Source organism: Oncorhynchus mykiss, chromosome 10, assembly GCF_057628025.1.
Source record: "Oncorhynchus mykiss isolate SJ-2025 chromosome 10, ASM5762802v1, whole genome shotgun sequence".
NCBI lineage: Eukaryota > Metazoa > Chordata > Actinopteri > Salmoniformes > Salmonidae > Oncorhynchus > Oncorhynchus mykiss.
Genome location: NC_143031.1, coordinates 86,630,413 through 86,635,541, shown reverse-complemented (window position 1 = coordinate 86,635,541; position 5,129 = coordinate 86,630,413).

Sequence of the window (5,129 nt, the reverse complement as noted above, 5' to 3'; positions counted from 1 at the left end):
CGGTCGTTAGTGAGTTGGGTACCAGGACATTAGGACCTGATGGAGGGACAATAGAGCCCTGGGTACCAGGACATTAGGACCTAATGGAGGGACAATAGAGCCCTGGGTACCAGGACATTAGGACCTGATTGTCGTTAATGAGTTGGGTACCAGGACATTAGGACCTGATGGAGGGACAATAGAGCCCTTGGTACCAGGACATTAGGACCTGATGGAGGGACAATAGAGCCCTGGGTACCAGGACAGGACCTGATGGTCGTTAGTGAGTTGGGTACCAGGACATTAGGACCTGATGGAGGGACAATAGAGCCCTGGGTACAAATGTGATTCATCCCTCACTTTGTATTCGTTGTTTGTTTTCAGCTGGGTTTGAACAAACATCATAACACTGAGGGTGTGGTTAAGATAGTTTAAGAGTCACTTTTTGACCTTGGTTAGTCGTTTTGCGGGTCTTGTAGGTGGATACATTTTTTTGAAAAGCATAATTGACGCTCGTGAATGGCAGGCGAAAAACGAGTCCAGCAAGTTACAAAAAATTCCAAGTGTCATTTTCCGCCATCGTACAAAACCCCCTCTGCCCAGGAGTTGATCATCTTTAGTTCTCAGAAAGAGAGGAGAAATTATTTGTGCATATTCTCTCATCTGAGAGGTCTACAGGTCCTAGCTGACACAACGTCTCTGATATTCTCAGGTAGGAAGCAGCTTCGGTGAATTTGATTGTCATGATTGCTTGTTCAAATTGTATATACAGTTTTCTTCCTATTTCAAGACATTAGTCGTCTTAGACCTACCTATGCAACTGAAAGCTCCGTCTGTTATTAACGGGATGCTATAGGTATAAACCCATAGATGTAGGCTAACTGTTGAAATCTGTTATTAACGGGATGCTATAGGTGTAAACCCATAGATGTAGGTTAACTGTTGCCATCTGTTATTAACGGGATGCTATAGGTGTAAACCCATAGATGTAGGTTAACTGTTGCCATCTGTTATTAACGGGATGCTATAGGTATAACCCCATAGATGTAGGCTAACTGTTGCCATCTGTTATTAACGGGATGCTATAGGTATAACCCCATAGATGTAGGCTAACTGTTGCCATCTGTTATTAATGGGATGCAATAGGTATAAACCCATAGATGTAGGCTAACTGTTGCCATCTGTTATTAACGGGATGCAATAGGTATAAACCCATAGATGTAGGTTAACTGTTGCCATCTGTTATTAACGGGATGCCATAGGTATAAACCTATACATGTAGGCTAACTGTTGCCATCTGATATTAACAGGATGCTATAGGTATGAACCCATAGACGTAGGTTAACTGTTGCCATCTGTTATTAACGGGATGCTATAGGTGTAAACCCATAGATGTAGGCTAACTGTTGCCATCTGTTATTAATGGGATGCAATAGGTATAAACCCATAGATGTAGGCTAACTGTTGCCATCTGTTATTAATGGGATGCAATAGGTATAAACCCATAGATGTAGGCTAACTGTTGCCATCTGTTATTAACGGGATGCAATAGGTATAAACCCATAGATGTAGGTTAACTGTTGCCATCTGTTATTAACGGGATGCTATAGGTATAAACCTATACATGTAGGCTAACTGTTGCCATTTGATATTAACAGGATGCTATAGGTATGAACCCATAGACGTAGGTTAACTGTTGCCATCTGTTATTAACGGGATGCTATAGGTATAAACCCATAGACGTAGGTTAACTGTTGCCATCTGTTTTTAATGGGACACTATAGGTGTAAACCCATAGATGTAGGTTAACTGTTGCCATCTGTTATTAATGGGACACTATAGGTGTAAACCCATAGATGTAGGTTAACTGTTGCCATCTGTTATTAATGGGATGCTATAGGTGTAAACCCATAGACGTAGGTTAACTGTTGCCATCTGTTATTAACGGGACGCTATAGGTATAAACCCATAGACGTAGGTTAACTGTTGCCATCTGTTTTTAATGGGACACTATAGGTGTAAACCCATAGATGTAGGTTAACTGTTGCCATCTGTTATTAATGGGACACTATAGGTGTAAACCCATAGATGTAGGTTAACTGTTGCCATCTGTTATTAATGGGATGCTATAGGTGTAAACCCGTAGATGTAGGCTAACTGTTGCCATCTGTTATTAACGGGATGCTATAGGTGTAAACCCATAGATGTAGGTGATTGCTTGACGGGATATTTTTTATAGAGGTGCAGAATTGTTGATGTAGCTTCACCAAGGCCAATCAGATTCACAATTTAGAGAGGGAGAGAGAGATATAGAGAGATGGAGAGAGAGAGAGCGAGAAAGAGAGGGAGATGGATAGAGAGAGAGAGATGGAGAGAGAAGGAGAGAGATGGAGAGAGAGATATAGAGAGATGGAGAGAGAGAAGGGGAGAGAGAGAGAAGGAGAGAGATGGAGAGAGAGAGAGATGGAGAGAGAGAGAGATGGAGAGAGAGAGAGATGGAGAGAGAGAGAGATGGAGAGAGAGAGAGATGGAGAGAGAGAGAGAGAGAGAAAGAGAGAGAGAGAGATGGGGAGAGAGAGAGAGAGAGAGAGAGAGAGAGAGAGAGAGAGAGAGAGAGATGGAGAGAGAATGATGGAGAGAGAGAGATAGAGAGAGAGAGTGAGAAAGAGAGAGAGAGAGATGGAGAGAGAGAGAGTGAGAAAGAGAGAGAGAGAGAGATGGAGATGAAAGGGAGGTGTGGTCGGCCCAGGAGAAAGAAACGGGTTGGACTCACTTCCACTTAACATTGTCAAGATAATTACCACACTGAATCAATGACTTTAAGATAATTACCACACTGAATAAATGACTTTAAGACAATTACCACACGGAATAATTACTTTAAGATAACTACCACACTGAATCAATGAGTTTTGAGGCTGGTTAGGATTTACACCTTTAAAGGCCTTCTCTACACCTTCAGTGGATCGGTCGTCCTTCACAAGCTGACAATAACTGTTGCCTAGTCTGGTAATTACAAGGCTAGAAAGGGGGATAACTTTTTGTTGAAGGAATTGTGTGAACTTTTGCACTAGATACGGTCACCGTTGTTTCGGTCAAAGTAACTACCTTTTGGGAACGTCCAGTCAGTCTTTGGTAGTTTGATAATGTTGTAAAACAATTAAAATAATTGATTACTGGTAACCTTAGCAACACTTATTTTTTCTTCCTGGCTCCCGAGTGACGCGGCGGTCATAGGGCACTACGTCTCAGCAGCTTGAGGCGTCATTACAGACACACTGGTTCGAATCCAGGCTGTATGACAACCGGCCGTGATTGGGAGTCCCATAGGACGGCGAACAAGGCCCAGGGTTGTCCCGGTTTGGCCGGTGTAGGCCGTTGTTGTAAATAATAATTTATTCTTAACTGACTTGCCTAGTTAAATAAAGGTTACATTAAAATATACTGTATATAGGGAATAGGGTGCCTAAGTAGTGCACTATACTGTATATGGGGAATAGGGTGCCTAAGTAGTGTACTATACTGTATATAGGGAATAGGGTGCCTAAGTAGTGTACTATACTGTATATAGGGAATAGGGTGCCTAAGTAGTGCACTATACTGTATATGGGGAATAGGGTGCCTAAGTAGTGTACTATACTGTATATAGGGAATAGGGTGCCTAAGTAGTGCACTATACTGTATATGGGGAATAGGGTGCCTAAGTAGTGTACTATACTGTATATAGGGAATAGGGTGCCTAAGTAGTGTACTATACTGTATATAGGGAATAGGGTGCCTAAGTAGTGCACTATACTGTATATGGGGAATAGGGTGCCTAAGTAGTGCACTATACTGTATATAGGGAATAGGGTGCTGAAGTAGTGCACTATACTGTATATGGGGAATAGGGTCCTAAGTAGTGTACTATACTGTATATAGGGAATAGGGTGCCTAAGTAGTGCACTATACTGTATATGGGGAATAGGGTGCCTAAGTAGTGCACTATACTGTATATGGGGAATAGGGTGCCTAAGTAGTGTACTATACTGTATATAGGGAATAGGGTGCCTAAGTAGTGCACTATATTGTATATGGGGAATAGGGTGCCTAAGTAGTGCACTATACTGTATATGGGGAATAGGGTGCCTAAGTAGTGCACTATACTGTATATGGGGAATAGGGTGCCTAAGTAGAACACTATACTGTATATAGGGAATAGGGTGCCTAAGTAGTGCACTATATTGTATATAGGGAATAGGGTGCCTAAGTAGTGCACTATAATGTATATGGGGAATAGGGTGCCTAAGTAGTGCACTATACTGTATATGGGGAATAGGGTGCCTAAGTAGAACACTATACTGTATATAGGGAATAGGGTGCCTAAGTAGTGCACTATACTGTATATAGGGAATAGGGTGCCTAAGTAGTGCACTATAATGTATATGGGGAATAGGGTGCCTAAGTAGTGCACTATACTGTATATGGGGAATAGGGTGCCTAAGTAGTGCACTATACTGTATATAGGGAATAGGGTGCCTAAGTAGTGCACTATAATTTATATGGGGAATAGGGTGCCTAAGTAGTGCACTATACTGTATATGGGGAATAGGGTGCCTAAGTAGTGCACTATACTGTATATAGGGAATAGGGTGCCTAAGCAGCTGCCTCCTCCAGCCAACACAAAGTGTATAGAGCGCACCAACGTCACACAACATAAATGCGATACAAAGCAAATTAGCTTCGTGAAAACACACGGAAAAGAACAAACGCTTAGGCTAGTGCGTACAAACACGTAACACACAAATAATTTCACGCAAAGATAATCCTAATAAAGATGATAATAATAATGACGATAATGATAATGCTAACTATGATGATAATGATAATTTTGAATATCAATGAACATTATATGATTTTGGAATATGGACTAATATCTAATTAATGTTGGTCAATGACATCATCCTTCGACAGCGGTTAACGGAAGATCTAACGGAGTTCATGTATGATTGATGTTGTGTGGTTTACCTCAACAGAGACCTAAAAGGACATGGACATGAAGCCTCTGATGATTCTACTGCTAGCAGGTAATACACTGTGTTTGAGTTTGTGTGTGTTCCTTAGTGGTTAACCTTTCCTTAGAACAAAAACGTTATATATCTCATGAGGGG